Source organism: Buteo buteo, chromosome 1 (genome assembly GCF_964188355.1).
Source record: "Buteo buteo chromosome 1, bButBut1.hap1.1, whole genome shotgun sequence".
In the NCBI taxonomy this organism is placed as follows: domain Eukaryota; kingdom Metazoa; phylum Chordata; class Aves; order Accipitriformes; family Accipitridae; genus Buteo; species Buteo buteo.
Window position 1 is genome coordinate 49,023,732 of NC_134171.1, and position 22,200 is coordinate 49,045,931.

Sequence of the window (22,200 nt, forward strand, 5' to 3'; positions counted from 1 at the left end):
ACTTAATATACAATTACACCAATATAGTGAGAAAGAAACAGTGCTTTACAATGAAAACATTCAAATAGTTAAAATAGCAATGCATAAATTTCTGCAAGAAGAAACTAAAACCCTTCACAGGTAATCTTGGACCTAAGCTATGAGTACAGGGCAGAGAAGTGAAAATATCCACCACCAGGACATTAATAACAAGGGAAGTTCAGTTTTAAAAGAGCCACAAGAAGGAAAACATGAATAGCTCTTAATGCTTCTCATAGCAATGAAACAGCCACTTAAATGGAAAATGAAAATTTAAAAAACAAATGGAGTGTAACTTTGATTAAGGATTTGTTTTTCAAAGGCATTCATCTACGTTATACGACTGGTAGACTTCAGTCCCTGTAGTGCAGCATGTTCATATTCAAGCTCAGATTTTAGGGAGTACATGATGTTTTGATTGGAAACTGGATATAAGGCGACTCCTTCAAACAATAACCAAAATAAAGACATTGACATGAGGAATTCGGCTGTGGTTTCACATGCAGCCCAGGCAGTCTGGCAGCTCACTGACCAAGGCAGGGTTGCTGCTCTCCTCCTCCCAAACTTCCTTGCTGCTGCCCCAGCCCCAGCCTTGCCCCTGTCGCAGGCTGCCCTGCTGCTCCTTCCCTCCACTGCCATGACTCACCAGAAGGCAGAAACCAACGCAAGATTTCTACTTTGGTTTATTTTTGCCTTTTGCCTATTTTCTGGCCATTTCAGTGAGTTAAATCAGCTAACAGAGAGGCCCAGCAAGTGCCAGGAGGAGCACTGGGAGAACACATGGCACGGAGGAGGTGCTGGGGAAGGAGCTCCTTCTCCCCAGGTCGACACTGAGCTCGGTCCACTGAGGTCAACAGGGAGGGTCCCACTGACTCCAACAGGCACTCAACTGGTCCCACATTTGGGGGAGGAGGACAGATTCCTATGCGAAGCCCATCTTCGCTCTACATGTGCTAGTGCACACCTACGTAGGTAGCTGTACCTGGCAGCCAGTCTCCTCTTTGGTGGTACACTGTATGCTTCTGTTAGGGAGCAACAGTGCTTGTACCAAATTCATCATAAGGAATAAGCTATGGAAAGTCACAACAAGGCTTACATCTTCCTCTTGTCCACAATGTTATTTATCTAGAAGACCGATCCTATACATCTTTTGGCTCGTTCCCTGGTTGTCCGCAAGGCCAGGTAAAGACTTTGAGGTGCAGCAGGAGTCTGGCCACTTTAATTTAGGCCAGAGCAGCCCCGCTGAAACCAGAGCCCATCCTTCATTTCATGGAGAATTTCAAGATGCAGAAGGTTAATTACGGACAGCGGCAAGGTGAGAATGAACAGCGGTGGCACCCGTCAAACCGTAAGCTGCGCTGGATTTATAAACAGGTCCTGTGCTCAATTAATGCTCTCGCCTTTGGCACGCAGAACAAGTTTGCTCAAGAGCAGAAAAAGACTGAGTAATACAAAGCTGCACACTGCAGTGCTTTATTCGTTTTTTTTCACATCGAACCGAGGACCTAATTAGTTATGTTAGTGTAGAACTAATAGCACATTTGTTATAACGGCTGTTTCTTTCCTAAACATTTTACATAAAGCTCACATGTTTGATATCACAGTATGCCAAAAAAAGTGACAAATGCTTTCCCTGCTCTTGAGAAATCTTGATCTAATTGGGCTGTTCATTTTTCTGCCTAGATGCTGAACTGGAAAGACTGCCTTGGTTAGAATATATGATACCAGAAGTATCTATTCTTCTGGGTTTGAAAGTGCTCAGGAACAAATCCGTTCTAAACACTGATTTGTAATATTGAAGTACAGCGACTGTGCTTTGGTTAGATGTCCCATAGTTATTTGTAAAGCTGAGGATACTAAACAAGACACAAATGTGTCCATTGGTTTAAATAATCATGGGGCTGGTGAGGGGGAAACTCTACTAAAATAGTGATGTGTATTAATTACATCAGTAATTATATAGTATAGACCCCAATGTTCAAGGCCTCTTTTCCTTATTTTGCTTTGTACAGTATTTACGCCACCAAGACAGCAACTAACAAAACCAGCTTCCATTCCTGCTTGCTCTTTCAAAGTTTTATACAAATATTTTCTGCTTGCAAGAAAATGCCTGTCTGTGGCAGCCCTTTCACCCCAGCCTTCACAGCTCCCTGCAGTCAGGGAGGGCAAAGATATGACGAGGAATACATAGCACATATCTAGCCCAGCACTTCTGCATGGTCACATTTGCTAATCGCAGTAGTCAACTCTAATAACAGATTTGTCTGAAGACTTCCAGTAACGCGCTGGTGTTATTACAGCAAGAGGACACACTGCTGTAGATCATGCAACACTCGACAAATATTAACATAAACTTCACCACTCTGCCACCATGAGCCCCTCTTTGCATATGGCTATGAAAAGCCTAGAGGGGATGAAGTGCTTCAGGCACAGAAAGAGCCTAGCTGAGCCAAGTCTACGCACTAACCCCCATTTGATTGCTTGACACCCCAAACCCTTTTTTAAAATCACATTGCTGATGTTATCTGAGTATACCTGGGGTGCAAGCAGCAGGCACGGCTCCTATGTCTGACACAAATTTACAGTTGAATAGGTCAAAAACCAACCAAATGAAAATTAACAGTTTGCAACTTTTAAAAAGTGAGTCAAAGGCTCTTTGAGAAAGAGAAAGGAGGCACAAACACCCACCATAATGATTGAGGCCAGGGAGAAGAAAGAAGCCAGGAACCGAATCTCTGTGCTCTGCTTAGGTGTCCTAACAAATGGCTGCCTTAATGTGAAGCGCGTAAGCCCTTCCTGCTGGACTGCAACCCAGAACTGTTTCCCCACGTGCACCCATGTTTTCCCAGCTGAATGCCCTAGACACTCAGTATCAAGTCACACACTTGTGACACCACCACGCCTTCAATGCAACATGATTTATTTTACATGACGTGGCACAGCTTCAGGAGAAGGGGGCTGCCAGTCACCCTCCCCACGCTGTGCCCCAGCACCCCCTCTCCCCTGTAGCTACAGCTTCATTTGGCTTTGAGGCACATTGGTTTCCTTCCTGAAAGCAAAATGCTCCTGTGAACATGCAACATGATAGGCATGCTTGAAAACACCTCCTAGACTGAGCACCCCAGGAAAAAAAGCCTCGTCTGGATATTGCATGGGACAAGGCATGGAGAGGTGCTAAAATGCTCACTCAGCAGTGCACAGCAGAAGAGCTTCACAGTCTGAGCGGCAGCCCAGCTCCTGGTGCCACGGAGGTGCAGAAACCTGAGCAGGCGTCTCGAGTCCCCGACTTTGGCCTCAAGCACTGACATTAGGTTCTGTGCCTTTAAAAAACAGTCTTTAGGAACATAAATATACAGATAGATTTTTTTTATCAAGATATAAATTTTCCTTAGAAGGGTTACTTTGTTCTTTTATTATCTGTACATGAACTATGCAGGGCATTTGTTTAGGATCTGTAAAAATCTGTTTCCCATAAGCAGCTTGGCATTCTCTCTTTATTAGCTACAACATTCATAGAGAAAACATTGTACTATCAAAAAGCATCATTATTACTTTAACTTTATCACACTGGGTGATTACAACTGAGATAATTAGAGACTAATTTGAGAGGAACCGAAGGGGAAGTGGAAGCGGAGCTAGAAGTTAATCAGAGTGTGCCTGTATCTAAATCAGGAGTGCCTGGAGATTGATTTCTAGCAGATTTTTGCAACTCAAACAGCTCTCCTTGAAGGACATGAGAAGGGAAAAAAAGTATAGAAAGAGATGGAGGAGAGAGGACTGGTGAGTGCAGTGTAGGGAAGAGCACGTTTGACCTGCTGGGCTGGAGTCACCTTCCACGTGTGTAAGGTTCCCAGCTCAGACGGTGTGCTGCTCTCTCCCTCTCAAAAGCCAAGCGTGATCCAAGCCCCGGGACAAGCTGCCCCTGAGCAGATCGATGCAGAGCGTGTTCCAACGGGCTTTGCCCACCAGCGCTTCCAGGTGGGAGCCGGTGGCAGAGCTTTCTCAGTAGGAGCGGGACGAGAGGCCCTGCCCTTGGCTGGAAGGATGAGTTCGAGCTGAAGCAGCAGGGCAGGCAGATGATAATCCTGCCAGTGGGAAAGCTTTTTTTTTTTTTTTTTTTTTAAAAAAAAGAAGAAAATACAGCTCTGGCTCTGATATTAGGGGAAGGCAATAACTGAGGCACAGAAGGGGTCATCTGAATCAGAGCAATGGCTGCTGGAGGGCAGATTACGTCCTGTAAGCTCTTTCCAGAGTGGGCAGCTCTGAGGACAGTGCAGGAGCGAGCAGGAGCAATCTTTTCCAAGCTCCCTCACTGAGTATGTGCAGAGAGCAGGCTGCCTTACTGAGATCCTGAAGCAAATTCTCACTACCACCCCTCTGGGGAGAAACAGGGAGACATCAGCCCATGCCATATTAGTCAAGCTGCACTGCTTCCAGCGCCCTTCCCAGCTCGAGCATCTCCTCATAGCTCTGCGTCACGGCACACACGTGTACCCCTTTGCTTAGCCCAGCATAACCCACCACAAACATCCAGCCATGGCAGCTCCTGTGCCACCGCTGAAGCCTGTCTGCCCCGCCATGAGATACGGTAGGGACTAACTCCTGGCATTCTTGCTTGCTGTTGAACAGACCCCTCAAAAAAGCTGGTTGCTGACCTTTGCAGAGGAGTCCTTCTGCCTCTGCAGGGACTTTCTGAGCCTGCGGAGGAGACGAGGGCTCTGCAGGCACAGGTGGCACAGCAGAAAGTATCGCAATCTGAGCTGGGTTTCACAGGAAATGGGGGATGTGGGACCATTTTTTCTGCCTGACTGTGCACTAGGGAATGTTTGGTAGTATATTTTTTTCCACCACAGCCCTCTCAGAAAATCCTCCTAATGGGTTGTTTGCTTTGCCAGAACACCATATAACGGGTCAGTGCGTGAAATAAGCTATTACCAATAAAAGCACTCTTATGATAGGATAAGGGAAATTTATGGTAGGGCTTTGGCTTGTATGGCAGGGCAGCTAAGAGAAGAATTACAATGGAAAAAACAGTGTTTGCTACACTTGACAAGTGAATAAGGCAGCTCTTGGCTCCTGTCCGCTTCCTCTGATAGTATTTCAAAGGGTTTGGGTCTGTAGGAGCATTGTTGCCCCAGTTAAGGGATGGGGAACCCTGCCCTGCTGTCCGTCATCCCAGACTCTGCCGCAGGAGCAGCACTGCCATCACAGACATTTCAGGTATTCTCCCAATTACTGACCAAAGCTCACAGAAAGACGCGATGTCCTTGTCTCCATTGTGAGGAGGTTCAGCAGATAGACTTCAGCAAGGTGGGAACCAGGGACTTCTTCCTTCCAGACCCAAGCCCAATGAATCTCCTTTCTCCAGAAGAAAGCCTTCCTGTGCATGCCTGCTGTCTACAGGTGATGCAGGATTTTGCTGACTGCTTGACTAGTCTAAACACAAAAAGAGCAAGGGCACAAACTGATATACAAGTGCTAGACACACTAACGTCTGGCAACTGCCCCATCTCTGTTTTCTTGCTTCCTGTTTAATAGGCCCTTTAGGGAAGTTTATTGCTGATCTGTGCTAGAAAATTACTCATATAATTGAAACATCAGTGTAATATTGTTTGCCCAGTATAACTTTTTCTTCAGGAATTTCTGGATGCAATTATCCCTTGTGACTAATAAAAACAATGGCTTAATTGCAAATATATGGTTAGAAATGTCATTTTATGTTTAAACATAAAATGCCTGTTGTCTCAGCATTTCAGATCAAACAGACTGTCCTTCCTGGAAGCAGCCAAGGGAATTTGAGGAGCAGAAACAAGGTAGGAGTGACAGGACCTAATTATCCTTCCCTCTGGAATTTTGCTGAGTAAGTGTTTCAGACCCTGCCTACTGTTACAGTCCTGAGATGCTCCTAAGAGAGTCTCAGAATCATCCTAACCCCAAGGCACCTTTAAACCCACCAGCAATGCAAGCGATGAGCCTCCGCCAGATAGGGGTCTAAAGGCACCTCTGCCCCACCGCCGTCCCTGTGCCCAGTCCCCACTCCCACCTGAGCAGGAGCAGGGCCACAGTATGACCATGGGAGCTGCTCAGCATTTGTCCCCGGGTTTCCAGCAGGGAATGAAAAAAACTACCCTGTAACTGTTTGGTTGGGCCACTTTTATTTTGCAAATTTTTGGATGAAATCCATTTGATTTTATGTCTCTACATACATATACCAAAAATTCTACATACACAGAGATGTAAAAACAAGGAGGAAGAGGAGAGTGAATATTGGGTTTTGAATCCCTATAAAATCCCCAAATTGCTCCTTTTTAAATACTTGCATTATACTAAAAAGAAGAAAACTGCTTTACAGTCCCATGTTCTGAGAAATATGAGCTACTGGCAAAACATGACTGAGGCTCAATAGTTTTCAAACCTGGTACAATCTGCACAACTTCAGTAGAAACCAGCCATAAGGCATTAATAATTTCTTTTCAAAATAACATTAAACAACTAGTGCTCAAACAATCCCAGGAAGTGGCCTAAAAATGGAAAGGTCGGGGACTCAGCCATTAGCACTAAACATGAGAGTCCTGAGCTCATAAAGTGAACAAATCATGTCCTTCTGTCCCCCCCTACATGAAAGAGGATTGAAGATGAATAACATAACACTGTCCACATTCACTGAAATGGAAGAGAATTCCCACATTATGTCATCAAAATGTTTACTTATTAATTTAGAGAGTTTAAATATAATTCACTAATATTAAGATAGAAAAAAATAAATTAAAAAAAAAACCAAACCCTGAAACCTCCCAGATCTCTAAGTAAAATAGCTGTTTTGAACTCCCTGTGAGATCACTGGAGTCTACCCATGAAATGCAAGGATGTTCTTTCCTTACAACAAGCCGAGGCAAAACTAGACAACATAGGAACTATAAGAAAACTTGGATCCCAGTTCTCATGCCCACTCACAAATAGTTCCTGTCTTTGCAAGAGAAGAAAACAGTCTCCTAGCTCCGAACACCACAAACCCAGAGGAAGCCCAGATACACTCTGAAACTTTGCAGCTGATGCTTTCCTTTAATTTATCATGCATTGCATTCACTTTGGGTTTTGAATGATTTACTACCAACACAGCTTAACTCTGCGAAAGTTGAAATCAACATATTACCATGTATTGAAACAATTTTGGCCTTTCGTTAGTCTTCAGACAACATCACTGTAAGCATTGGCACCAACTTCAGCGTCAGCAGAATGCACATTTCGATATGTACTCTAAATTAAATATGTACGAGAGCCTGAGAACCACAATGACAATTACTGCACCTTGGAATGAGACTTGGAATATTTCGTCTGGCAGAGTTCAAAAGACTTTTCAGCTGGGAGCAGCTGCAGCTTGGTTAGCGCAAGAATGGATTGATTGCAATTCATAACTTGGAATATGTATTAATGCAATATTCATGGAAAACTGCGTGTGCAGAGCTCCATATGGCCGGTGGAGCTCTGAAAGCATTTTGCTTCAGGGAAGAATCATGTCACCAGAATGCATTTGCCTTTACTGTGTCTGAGTTAGGAAGGAAGGAAGCTATTTTCCTTGCTTAGCTGGCATGCAGGTTGTGGAGTCTAAAACTCCCTTCACCCCTACCCAAGGAGGCTAGAACAGCCCTGCTGGTTCCCAAAGCAGGGTCTGGGGTTTGACTGCCTCCTTATTTGTGCCCTGCAGACTGCTTGATGCATTAGCTCTATCTAGAACATCCTCACAAATCCTCTGAGATGGCTCTCAAGATCAGACTTGTTGTCAATATAGACAACAATCAGGACCTACCCACAGTCCAGGTGGACTCTCAATAGTAAAAGGGCCACCACATATCTAACACACCCGGCAGATTTGTACAGTATGAATAAACACTTTGGTGACTGAATAAGCCAGCAGATGCACTCCGACAGGCTTGGGCAGATGACATTAATGGAAAGAGAGCAGGCAGACTGCAGCACTCACAGTTTTCTATCAAAGGCTGAACAGAGCATTGCAACCTCCCTTACGCTGAGTACCAGGGGGAGGCCAGCCAAACTCCCACACTTCAGTTGTTTGGCACCTGTTTTCTTGTTGCTCTGGTGCTATTGAAGATCTTAAAGTCCAGACTGAACAGTATATCTGGCAGATCTCAGCTGGGGAGACGAAACAGAGGGGACAAAAAAGATGTGATGCCAAATTGCGCTCCTAGCTGGGTCCCCATTATTCACATGGCTTTGTTTCAAAGCACTTCAGGAAAATATTAAAAAAGAGGATTTGTCCTAGATCACAGAATGTTTAAGGTTGGAAGACACCTCTGGAGGTCATCTAGTCCAACCCCCTTGTTCAGGCAGGGTCACCCAGAGCCAGTTGCCCAGGATCATGTCCAGTCAAGTTTTGAATGCCTCCAAGGCATTCAATACACAACCTCTCTGGGCAACCTCTACCAGTGGTCTGTCACCCTCACAGTAGAAGAGTTTCTTTTTATGTTCAGACAGCACCTCCTGTGTTTCAGTTTGTGCCCATTGCCTCTGGTCCTGTCACTGGGCACCACTGAAAAGAGCCTGGCTCCATCCTCTATGCACCCTCCCTTCAGGTATTTGCACACATTGATGAGATGTCCCCCTGAGCCTTTTCTTCTCCAGGCTGAATAGTTGCAGCTCTCTCAGCCCTTCCTCACAGGAGAGATGTTCCCTTCATCGTCTTCATGGCCCTTCACTGGACTCTCTTCAGTGTGTCTGTGTCTCTCTTGTACCAGGGAGCCCAAAACTGGACACAGCACTCCAGGTGTGGCCTCACCAGTGCTGAGCAGAGGGGAAGGATCACCTCCCTCAACCTGCTGGCCATACGTCTCCTAATTCAGCCCAGGGTAGCATTCACCTTCTTTGCCACAAGCACACGTTATTGGCTCCCCAGGTCCTTCTCTGCCAAGCTGCTTTCCATCTCGGTGGCCCCCAGCATGTACTGGTGCCCATGGTTATTCCTCCCCAAGTGCAGGAATTTGCACTTCCCCTGGCTGAACTTCATGAGGTTCCTGGATAAAAGATGCTGTGCAAAGATGCTGCTGTTGGAATGAGTAACCTCCATTTGCTTTGCAAATTTGGATCACTGTGGTAGGCTTCATGCACTGAAATTGTTCTCCTTCCAACAGGGTGAAATACTGCAGCTGCACTAATACATGAGGCATCAATTTAACATTTGAAGTAAATAATATTCTTCTGAAAGGGAATATACTTCTGCAGGATGACCTTGCAAGAAATGCAGAGTGGAATTACCTGAGTTTGAACTGAGCCAGGTTACTGGAGCATGATGCAGGTTACTACCCTCACCCTGGGGAGATCAGAATTAGTTAGAACAATTAGAAATGCCTTTGGGAGATAAGCCTTGACCAGACGAGACCACCTCCCACTGCTCAGCAGGAGGGATGCTGCTCTGCAGCACCTGCAGCTCACTCCATGCTTGCACATGCCCAAAACAGGAATCTCAGCCCTTCCAAGAGACATCAGCCCGCAAAGACAAAGTAGCATGTTAAGAGGAAAAGCGAGTTAATAACAGCAGCAGGGAGACACCTAATGCACTTCCCAGGTACGTATTTGTGGGGAGATAGTTAAGCAAACCGCAGCCTATTTGAAAATGTGGTCTAGTTCCTATAATTTCATTTCTGTCTGGAGGATTGTGCTAAACACACACTTTCAAAGACTTATTATAGGCATGATACCACCCAACATACAATCCCTTTTAATGACTTTAAAACCTGGATTGGTTTTACTCAGTGCATGGTGCACCTTCACACTTTTCCCTGGTATGACTTAATCTCTTCCTACTTCTCTATCATTTCTGTATTTTCTGATGACGTGCTAGCACACTGGGATCACCCACTTGGTTCAGAAGGGGCTGTGATCTCACATACAAATTTCCAGTAAAACCACAGTGTAGCTCAGGGAAACAGGAGTGTGCTTAAAGCAACTTGTGCAACTCGCTAGAAATCACACCAGCTATTACAGAAAGGAAGGTGCAATTATCGCATGTTGTTATCTGACTTCTGAGAATTTGGAAGAGCATTGCTCGAAGTGAAAGAAAATCAATGAAAGATCCCCCACCGATTTCAGAGGGTCTGCAGTCCAGCTCTAGGTGTTCAGTGCTCAAGGTTGATGCTTCCCTGAAGTTCTTTTCTAGAGGTTAAAAGTGGTTTGGGGGAAAATAAATCTCAAATGCTAGGACTCCTGTTTCTCCTCAGTGTTTAAGAGCTGTACATTTGCAGCCTTCACAGAAGAGCCAATATTCATGTGATGCTCCTGAAAACAAACTTCTTACTGATTTGTTTCTTGGCAACAGCCCTGGCTGATACAGGTTGTGATAACTTGCTACACACTTTATTGTGATCTTTAAGTTGATCGTTTTCCTTGCATCATGTCCTCCAGGGCATACTGAAATCATCTAGGATCTGGCAGATCTGATTTGGTGAGACAAAATTATCAGACTTCATGCTAAAGTGCATTCTGGTTTGTGTGTCTTCTCATTCTTTGCATAGCATTGTTTCAAAGCATTTTTAAAAACTAGGGTCTCTCCTAGAACCATGGATTAAAAAAAATGTTGTGCCTTATCTTCTCAGGACTACTCTACAATTACAAGCTTGCCTTATGTGGGAATATTTCACAAATAAATAATCAAGCTTTCTAGAAGTCAAAGCCATCCTCCCCCCCCACCACTTTTTTAACAATATGTTGGAGACTCTGTTTGTTGCCTTCTTACGGTCATTTTCCCTGCACCCAGGTAATTCTTCCCCCAGGAGCTCCTGTGGTTTTCTGCATGCTGCATCTTCCAATGACTTCCCTTTCCTAAACAGCTTGAGAGCTCTTCAGGTGGGACAGGGCCATGTAAGGTTGTGGCAGACGACCCAGAGGTGGTAGGAAAAGAGCTAGAGGCTGCTGGGAGCTACAGGGTGAGAACATCCATCTGATCTCCACCAGCAGCCAAGGAGTGGGGAAAACCTGCACTTTCCTGAAGTGCCTAAACCTCTATTTCATTGTCAAAGACATATGAAGAGCCTGCCTCTGTGGTACTGACATCCAATTCAGAAAGCAAAAGGTCACCAAAAAGCACCAGTATCACCCTCACACAAGGCAAAGATCGATACAGCCTGAAGCACAGTCTCTCTCTCCCTCTGTCTCTACCACCCAGAAATTCAGCCAAATGAAAAGCAAAGCCTTCCCTCCAGGAAAACCAAACAAAAGCCATGTGTCTTGAACCCTCATTGTGTCCAGACAGGCACAGGGAGTTTGCCAGAGCAAACAAGTTCCAGAGTCAAAGGATTTCCGCTGAGAGCTCTCTGCAACCAGTCCTCCTCGGCCCGGCCCCGCGCTTCCCAGCCAGCTCTCACTGCTCAAACCGCGGCAAAGAGGCCTCCCATTACAATGACACATTTGACAGCTTTGCCAAGAGCGCTTGGTGAGGTGCCAAAGAAAGAAGCAGTGCGCTTTCCTGAAAAAAGCAGACACGCTGAGGAGGAATACTTGAAATGCTCCTTCTAGTAAACCTGAATGGCCAAGCGCCCATGCAAAGAAGCGTTTGGGTTGTTATCCCAGAACGGGCTCCACCGGGCTTCTCCCTGTCCAGAGCTTGCCCTCCCCTTCTCAGTGGCATTCAAGGCATCTGCACTGAAGAGCGACCATGTCTTTCTGCACTTGGGCTCACTTCGAAGACATTCTCACCCACTGGATTTCAAGCTAACTAATACCCTCCATTTGCCTTGCCTCGATTAGCAGCGTTTCAGAGCCCCGGTGCTCAACACAGGGCTTTCACTAGGTCTTCTCGTTACCCAAGCAAAAGCCCTAAGCCTGGCTCCAGCTGATCCCACAGCAAGGAGCGCCACAGCCACCAAGATCTCACAGCCCACATGGAAAAGCACCACGAGAAAACCGGAGATGCTCTTGAGAGGACACATGGTATTTGGGCAGCATCATCAGGGAGATTTCCACTATGCTGAATGACACAAAGATAGCCATTTGACTCCAAAGAAGGTGTCACCCTGAGGCACCAATCCTGAGTAAGGGGACAAGGATTCAAAATAATCATACTTCTATGTGTCTAGACAGAGACAGAAGCCACAGCCCTGTCCAGGTTTTCTTAGTGTGGGGAAAACCCCAAGGAGGACCAAATGCCATTACAGCCACTAGAGCACTTCTTCCCACACCCCACAGTGAAAGGACGCTTTCCAGAGGCAGAGTTTTAAAGGTCTTATGGAGCAAAGTGGAACAAACACCCATACGCATGCATATGGGTATATGGAATGTGCATATGAAATGCATGCATCATAAGGTCTCTGGCACCACTTTACTTCTAAACTTGTATCTTGCAGAAAGGTTTTAATAGCATGACATAATCTAAGGCATGTACCAATGCCATTTTTAAGACAGTTGACTTCTGTCTGGTTTACACAACTCCCTCTGATTTTACACAAAGTCTAGCATAATGGAAGGCTCTTCTTCCATTGCTTTTATGTGCCATATCCTTTCTTTCTGTTTCTTCTTTAAAACACATTGTTTTTTTTATTTAATGCAGGATTGTGCATCCAGAGCCTTGCAGATGGAATGCATAATTGAACATTATATTCCACTCTTGAGAGACACACCATAAAATTAATATTTGAACCATATTCTTGCTGATCCAGGGGTAGAGAGCAAAATAACACAAATAAAATATTCTAAAGCAATTTGTGGCCTATCTGCAGAATACTTTCCAGACATTAGCATAGTAAGAGAAAGACTTAACATTAATAAAAGGTGGTTTTTAATTCACAAGCAGCATCATACTGTGCTGGATTGCTTTGGGTAATTTTGCAGTTAAGGAGTCAGAGTGAACAGGGTTTGGGGTGACAGGAAGAAAAGAGAAAGTGAGAAAAGACCAGATTTCAAGCAATGGTCCCTATCCCCCCTCTCAGCCCCCAACACACACACACAACTGTGCAGTGGGGAAACACAGACCAAGAGACTGCTAGAGATCAAACCACATTGCACATGGGACCACAGTGGGGTCAGCGTTTCACAGCATGGAGGTCCTGGCTTCATGAGAGGCGTTTGAAATGCTCACGGCAAAAGATTACAGGTAACATTTGATGCAGTACTACTCTAAAGCCAAACAGAATGAAAAAAAGAGGGGAAAAAAAAAGGTATAAACTGTATTCAAGAGATAGTCAAGGTCAGGGGAAACAGAAAGGGGATGGCCATTACTAATCAGCTACTTCAGTCATTACCATAGCCATGAAACTAAGATATGAATTTGGAGTAAAAAGTGCCTCATATGGGGCTGTTTTGCCCTGGGATATTGGTGTGAACAAAGAGATGTCAAGTCATTAAAGTTTGAGCTGATGCCAGACAGTCTCAGATTTCAGAGTTAGGATCCAGAGTTTCTATTTGTGTCCAAAACTTTTTCTAGAAGTAGGAATAATGAATTTGAACTTTATCATAGAAGCGCTGATGCCTGATCTTGATACCTACTGGCATCCAAAAAACATCTGAGTTCTGTATAAGCTGTGGTTTTGTGCATTGCTGGGGCTCCATTTTTCATTTTCACCAGAAGTTAAGGTTTTCCTTAGTTAAAACGTTGAATTCTGGTATTCGTGGCTGCAGAAACACATCTTTAAAAGCATACAATAGGCAAATGACATTGTTCTGCAGTTGTAAACACACAGCTTAAAATGGTGGCTGAAACGGAAATTTGCTGTTTTTACTGGGCTGACATCTCTGCACTCCATAAATGGACAAGGAACAAAGAGAAGGTGCATTATTTCATCCTCAGAAATAGCTAAGGTGCATAACCATGACCAGCAATTGCCAGAGTAATTAATGCTAGAAAAGGTCCAGGCAACAGGTACACCTACACCACCACATCTGCAGTTCAGATGTTTATTAGTCACAACTTGACATTAAAAGGCCTTCTAATTGGCAGGGGTTTATTCCCTCTGTTCTCAGGAAGTTTATAATTGCGAGGGCCATAGACACAACACGAAGGATGTCTAAGTCTCCCGCCCTTCCTTATGTATTACAGAAAGCATGCACTGTAGTACAGAAAGCAGGGTGGCAGTGAATAAAAAGCAGGTGAGCTCCCCTCTCTGTTCTACAGGAAAAAAAGAAGGACCCCCCCCACCCCCAATGCCCAGATTAGGTGTAAAACCTAATTTATCACACATAGCCTTGATTACCTCTTTGTGATTCTCTCCGGTGACCAGCAGCCGGGTCCAGAAAGCATTTCTGCAACACCGCCTGACACGGTCCTGCTCCTTCACCCTGCGTGGGAGCCTGCCGGCACCCCGTCATCCTCCTGATGGGGCGCGGGGGCTGCCCCGCAGCCGGCGGGACGGGGCTGCAGGCGGCGGGTTAGGGCACAGGTGCCCCAGTAACGTGGCGCTGGGCCACACCGCATGCGCGCACAGCCGGCGAGCACACACACGGTGCTGCCCACACACAGAGCCACGACGCTGCGATGGGGACAGCACGGCGGCACCGGTTTGTCACCACCACCCCGTCACCTCCCTCGCTCGCCCTGGCGCGCCAGGCCTGGCCACCGCTGCCTGAGGAGAAAGCACCGTCTGTTGCAATGCCAGGATGTTCTGGCAAGAAACATTTCCAGAGAGCTGCACATTTGAGGAGGCACTTAAAAAGCCCAGACCTCTTTGTTTAAACTCCGATTGAAGACAGACCCATAAGCTCTGTATATTATTTATTAGTTATTGTCTTCTTATTTAATCCCCTTTGGAAAGGCAACAATAGAGGAGTTAGTTCTCCATTTTTTTTCCAAGCTAGTGATGTTATTCCTTTACTTAGAAACAGAAAGCAGAGTGTACCATACATTTAACTACCAGCACGGACGGGTTACTGTGACCCACCACATTTGTCCCATTCCTGACCCACTACCGGTCACCATTTGTGATGCATCAGTCTCTGGTACGTCACTTGGGAACATGGGCCTTTGCCCAACTACCTGAGCTCAGTGGGTGCACCTCTGCCCTCAACCAAAAGTGCACCTTTCCCGATTGCTCTTGAAGAACACGAGCAGTTTGGCGCTGGGAAACAAGCCTCTGGGAGGCTGCAGGTATCTCGCCCCACGTGCACCACCATGCTAGTTTGAAATTCTCACCTCCAGGCCAGCCTACAAAGGAAAACCAGGAGTACAAAGGGGTGCTTGCAAAAGGAAAGGAGATTATCACCAACCTAAGGGTGATTTGCTCATGCTGTCATCGAGGAGCACCAACACTCCCACCAGGTTCAGAGAGACTGGGTTATCAGTGATGAACAGGAGGAGACCTCTGTTTTTCACTATCAGCTTTCTTAAAAAAAAAATAAAAATTAAACACACGAAACCCCCACACACCACTGCCACTCTCTCATGCTAGGTAAAAGCCTATTGAACAAGTAAGAAGATCAGCAGACTTTCACTCTCCCTTTCCACACTGAAGCAAACTGCCCTCACACACAGGGTTAGTTTAGGCACATCTGCTGAGATTTTTGTTTTGAAGAGACATTTGTTTTCAGGGAAGATGTGCATAAGAGTCACACTGCACCCTGAAATCAGATTTTACTCCTTTAATGGTGGGCTTGGGCATCTGGAGTGTATATGTGCAACAGCTAGCCTCCAGTTCAGCTTGTAAAATCTTTTTGTGGGGGGTAGTGACTTTCCTAGTATTTTTCATGTTAGAATAAATTAACTTAAGTGTGCATGGAAGGTAGGAATACATATGACTGAAATGAAAAGTCGGGCTAAAAATAGCACTAAACCAATTGCATTGTTCATAGTGAGGGAAAGGAAACCTGGGGGGAAAAAAGAAATATATTTAACAGCTGTCTCAACATAATGTCAGATTTATTCAAGATTTCTAAAATGGTCTTTGACAAGCCTTGACTCATTGTGTAGGGCTGGAAAGGGTATTGAGGGTGGACTATTTCTTGTGATTTATAAGAGACCACTGTGACTAGTTTGAAAAACCTGCATACAAGTGCAGTAAATTAAAACAGAAGCCTACATAAGACGTGTACCTTACAGACAAAAGGCTTAAAGCATTCTTCAGTCTGAATCACCAGAGTGTGGTTTGCAAAGGGAAATCGGTTTCAAGAATTTCTGCTAGCCAAAGATGTATTCTCCAATATTTAGAAGAATTAATTTCTTCCATTAGCACATTTTGGAAATTAAAACCTAAACTCATGCAGCTATATCATGCTTCCAAAGGCACTGCACTTGGACTCTGTATCAAAAACTGCAGAAGTTTTCAGTGGCTCATTAACACTGGATCACGTACTAGTCCCATTTATCGAAAAGCTTGCATGGCACACACAGCAACTTCTACGTGAGTACAACTTAAAAAGCACTAAAGTTTGCATGTGCAGAAGAGTGGAAAACGAAACCATGTGTATTTGATCAAAGATGGACGTGTTGGCCTTACCCTTAGCTCTGAGAGATAATTGCACAAATTTTCACATAAAATTCTAACATTACCTAATTCATCAACAGTACCTTGCACAGGCTGTACCATAAAGAAAACACTCCAGACATCTTCACAGGAAGCAAGGGGGAAGTGAAAACCCCACAGCTAGAGGTGCTCTGCATAAGAAGTGTATTAGTTTCACAGATTGAAGAGAAGTCAGATTGTGATCTTCCTTAAAACCCTGGTTTTTCCCTCTCCCTGCAGGCAGATACTCGCTCACATTCCCCTGCAGAGTCCAAGAAATTACTGAGCGGAGGTTCACTCTGACTCCCACAGCCCTCTTCAAGCCCCGTGAGTAAATCAATACAGGCAGCCCCTTTGGCTTCTACCAAACGTCTGCAGAGGTACGTGATCTACACTGAATAGTTTGGGAAAGACATAATACCTTTCCTATGAAGCTCTGGCACCAATCTGGATGGCCAGCATGACTGAACATGCAGAAGGGCCACTTCTCCTTGGAAGGGCAACACAGAACTTGAGATTAGGCCTGCAATCCTTAATTTTACATCATCTAGGGTACGCTAGAGTAATAGCTGGTGACATCCTACTGGAGAACAGATTGGGGGAAAATGGCATCTTATGAATATGCTTTGCTTCCTGTTATGTTTTCATGATGCCAGCCGGCGATTTGTATAACACCCACCTCAAATCACATAGGGAAACTCAGGAGCCAAAACCCTCCTATGACAGTTACTGCCCAGACTACATGACAACCCTGCAGCCTCTGTGTCACCATGCAAATCTGGGGGATCAAAACCAAGCAAACCTCCCAGAAACTTCTACACAGAGTTGTAACACCCCTTTTCAGTGATGGGGCTTTATTAGCTGGTGCCTATGGAGGAATGACCAGGAACAGACTAGCTGGTACTCTTAATAAAGGCTTGACAGCTCTTCTTTGTATAATAGAGTAGTTAATACACTTTGTATAATACAGCCAGGAAGGTATAGGCAAAGGCAAAGGGCTGGAGAAAAGGGAAGTCAGTCCAAAAGAAAAAGAAGACATTCACAAACAGGAGAGGGAGCTGAGGCTTCCAGCCCCTTCATCATCTCCTGTTACACAGCTCATAACCAGAACACCATGTTTGGACCCCTTCTTGCCCAATGTGACTAGACTATTGCTATAGGAATTAAATATTTTCTTCAGTGCACCTGCTCCCATTTGCCTCACACAACTACAGTCAAAAAGATTTCTGTATTAAACCTTGGGGGAAAAGGTCCCCGTCCAATATTAAGTCATCCATGGCTCCTCCCTTATTCCACAGAAACTATCCAAGATATCACTTCAAAACTTGAGGAGTTATGACTGTCTATAGCAACTTCTCCCCTTCCTGTCAGCTAAAATAAAGGAGCCTGATTTTGAATTCCCATACAAACCCATGTAAACCTAGCTTCAAGTCAGCGCAGCTCCACCAGAGAAAAATTGCTGTAAGAGATTATAATCAGATGCAAAGGGTCTTTTATCTGCCGGACTTCCTACATGTTGCTCTGAAATGATGGGTCAATTATCCCAGTGCTATGTTCTTCCTGGACTGAATGAGGATAGTAAGTTGAGATCTCATCAATCACTCCAGCTCCTCTTGCTCCTGCAGAGAAAATTGTTATGGCAACAGGATGCTGAAACCTAGGTTCACAGTAACTGAACAGATGGATTCCAAAAGTCTGAGATGTTCTTGCAATGGAAAAGCTGATGAATTACAGAAGAAAAACATATGCCACTTATTTAACCTTCTGATTTTCTTTGATTCATTGCTAGGACAAGCAAACAAATCTTAAGAAAAAAAAAAAAGGAAAGAATGAAAAAAAGTAAACAGTAATGCAACTATCATTTCTATATTTCATGCAGTAGTGATTCCTTCTATGCCAGCACACCAACTTCCCCTTGACCTTCCCACCTCAAAAACCTAGATTTTACTCTGATTTCTGAAAGGGATGGGTCTTACATAGTAGCAGAGAAGGTGTCTCCACTTCCTCCCCCTAATTTTTTTTTCCCCACTGGCCAATTGCATTGAAATTTGACAGAAGGGTAGCATCCCAAGAGACTACATTTCTATATGAAGATTGGCAGCTAAGCAGGGGACAGAAACCCAAAGCAGTGTTCCCATGGTTAACAGTAGCTGCAGGAGCTTCCACACTTGGTCTCTTCTTCCCTGGGCAGAGGGAGGGCAGTGGAGACTGGAGGTGATATGCAGTCGAAGGACCTGGGATTACTGCAGGGGATGTAGGACACTTGGTAGGAAAGCCAGTTACACCACTCAGGAACAGATCTCTGTGTATGTTTGCACTGAAAATTAAAATGCATTCCCCCAACCCCCAAAATAGAATAGAAAAAGTTGTGGAGATGCATTGTGATGAAGATGAGTATGCATGCCCTGTGGCTGTGCAAAACAGGAAGAAAACAACTTGTGCATTCAACCTTTCCTCTGTGTGTATGCCCTCACACATGCATGCACACAACCAGAACACATATACATCCACACAACCAGAATACGTGTATATACACACACAGCACGCACATACACACATATGTTCACACACACAGGGGAACAGTTAAACACAGGAATTATTGCAAGTATATCCATGCACATAGACAAAACCTGGGATTTCCTGCAAAGCTTGAGTGATTCAGTGTAATAAAAAAGGGCTCCTTGCAGCAAAGCACTTAACGAATGGCAGACTGTGTCCAAAGGGTGCCATTACCCAAGGGAGCCAGGGGATTTGGCTGGAGTGCACAGTATGAACAAATGGCCTGAAGATTTGTTAGGGTAAGGACTGGATTCAGCACAATCAGAAGGCTTCATCTCCTCTGAAGCCCTATATATTTCAGCCCCAGAGCAGATGAAGCTGCAGTATTTTTCCATACTTTAAAAGTAATTTCTTTTGAGAGGACTTTAATTTCTGAAAACTACTGTACCCTCCCAGTATTTTCAGAGTCAAGTTCTCCTCTCGGGCCCACTAGCAAAAAAGCCTGAACTAATACCTTTCATTTTAATTTAATTTCATTATTAATATCTTCTTGTATACCGGCCAGGGAAAATTGAAAAACCTAACGAGAGACAATGACAACTTGCTGTTCTAAATGGCCAGTAGAGATAAATGATGGCTCTGACATTGGCTACCTTCTAGAAATCATCTTTTCACTTTCCCCTATAACCCATAATTTGAAGTATTTGCAACTGCTCTTGCCTTGAAGAAAATATATTATTTACAGCATATTTTCTATTCTAGGAGCTCAGAATTCTTCCTTGACTCCAGCTCATACATCACTTTTGTGTCAAACTCTGACCTCATCTCTATTTGCATTCCCTACTCTGATGGAGCAGCTATTTCTGATTACAGACTGGCAAAATAAATCATAGAAAATTGGAATTCCAAGGAAAAGAACACTTCATGTTTCGTCATGTTGTTGTTATGAGACAGGCGGGCTTTTAGCTTGATTGTTTTATTTTCACCAGGGGATGCTCAGCACAAAGTTTTATGTGCTCTCAGAATACAAGCCCATGTACTCGTGGTGTTCCAAAACCTCAAAACCCACAGTCAATTATACTGCTCAAGAATGGTGACTCTAGATTCCTGACAACCGGTTTCTCCTGAGGTACTGCTGGCCCCATCTGTCCCATACAGCCGTACTCCTCCTGGCTTTAAAAATGCACTGACTCACAGAATGGTTGCAGTTGGAAGACACCTCTGGAGGTCACCTTGTCCAACTGCCCTGCTCAAGCAGGGCCATCTAGAGCCAGTTGCCCAGGATCATGTCCTTGCCTAGTCAGGTTTTTGATATCTCCAAGGATGGAGACTTCACAACCTCTCTGGGCAAATTCTGCCAGTGCTTGATAGCCCTCACAGTAAAAAAGTTTCTTCTTTTGTTCAGACAGCGCCTCCTGTGTTTCAGTTTGTGCCCATTGCCTCTGTCCTGTCACTGGGCACCACTGAAAAGAGCCTGGCTCCATCCTCTATGCACCCTCCCTTCAGGTGTTTATAAACACTGATGAGATCCCCCTGAGCCTTCTCTTCTCCAGGTTGAACAGTCCCAGCTCTTTCAGCCTTTCCTCACAGGAGAGATTTTTCCAGTCCCTTCATCATCTTCATGGCCCTTCACTGGACTCTCTCAGGTACATCTATGTCTCTCTTGTACTGGGGAGCCCCAAACTGGACATGGTACTCCAGGTGTGGCCTCACAGGTGCTGAGTAGAGGGGAAGGATCACCTCCCACGACCTGCTGGCAATACCTCTCCTAACACAGCCCAGGGTACTTGTTAGCCTTCCTTGCCACCAGGGTGCATTGCTGGCTTACAGTCAGCTTGGTGTCTGCCAGGAGCCCCAGGTCCTTCTCTGCCAAGCTGCTTTCCAAATGGTCAGTCCCCCGTATGCACTGGTGCCTAGGGTTATTCTTCCCCAGGTGCAGGACTTTGCATTTTGCTCTCCTGAACATCCTGAGATTCTTATGGCCCATTTCTCCAGCTTATCAAGGTCCCCTTGGATGGCAGCACAACCGTCTGGTCTATCAACCACTCCTCTGAGTTTTGTATCACCTGACGTGATGATAGACTTTCTTTCAAACTTGCTGAGGGTGCACTCTGTCTCAGTGACCAGGTCATTAATGAAGAGGTTAAACAGAATTGAAGACCAAGGTGAGGAAGGCATTGAGTACCTCACGCATTTCTGTGTTCTTTGTCACCAAGTCCTCTGCCCCATTCAGCAGCAGACCCACATTTTCCCTTGTCTTCCACTTATTGCTGATGTACCTGTAGAAGTCCTTCTTGTTACCCTTCATGTCTCTTGTCAGATTCAACTCCAGGCAGGCTTTGGATTTCCTAACCCCCATCCCTGCATGCTTGGACAGCATCTCTATGTCCCTCCAGGGTTACCTGTCCCTGTTTCCACCTCCTGTATGCTGCCTGTATGTTTGAGTTTAGTTGGAAGCAATTTGTTCTTCAATGCAGGCCTCCTACTGTCTTTGCTTGATTTCCTGCTCATCAGGATGGACTGTTCTTGAGCTTGGAGGAGGCGATGCCGGAAAAAAATTACCACCTCTCCTGGACCCCTCTTCCTTCCACAGTTATATCCTATGGGATTCTTCCAAGCAAGTCCCTCCTGAACAGGCCTGAGTTTTCTCTCCTGAAGTCCAGGGTTGTGGTCCTGCTATTTGCCTTGTTCCCTCCTCTCAGGATCCTGAAGTCCATCATCTCATAGTCACGGCAGCCAAAGGTGCACCTGACCTACACCTCCCCAGGCAGCCCTTCCTCCTTTACAATTCGAGGTCCAGCAGAGCATCTCCTCTCATTGGCTCCTCATCACCTGCATCAGGATATGACCATCAATGAAGTCCTGAAACCTCCTGCATTGCTTATGCCCTGCTGTGTTGTCCCTTCAGCAGATATTGGGGTGGTTGAAGCCTCCCGTGAGGACCAGGGCCTGTGAACATGAGGGTCCCTCCAGCTGTCTGAGAGCCTCACCTACTTCTTGATCAGGGGGTCACAGTTAAAAATATTATTTACTACATACTAGTTTGTAGCTTGTAACATTTCCACAAGTGTTTCTGTACAATGGCTCTTCACTGGAATATGAGAGAAATAAAACCTAATGCAGGAAATACCTTATCTCTGTGTAGTCAAGCCCATCCTCTTTTTTCCAGTCACTTCATCTGTGGGACTAGCAACTTGCAAAGGACAACCAATAATTAAGAACACATTGTGCTGGAATCAATATATAG

The 22,200-nt window shown here is 45.1% G+C and overlaps 1 long non-coding RNA gene across 1 annotated transcript in view; it reads right to left on the minus strand.

The window, feature by feature from the left end:
- The window catches only part of LOC142031814 (uncharacterized), a 68,808-nt gene that overhangs the window by 37,602 nt on the left and 9,006 nt on the right, over positions 1–22,200 (minus strand). The window lies entirely within an intron of this gene.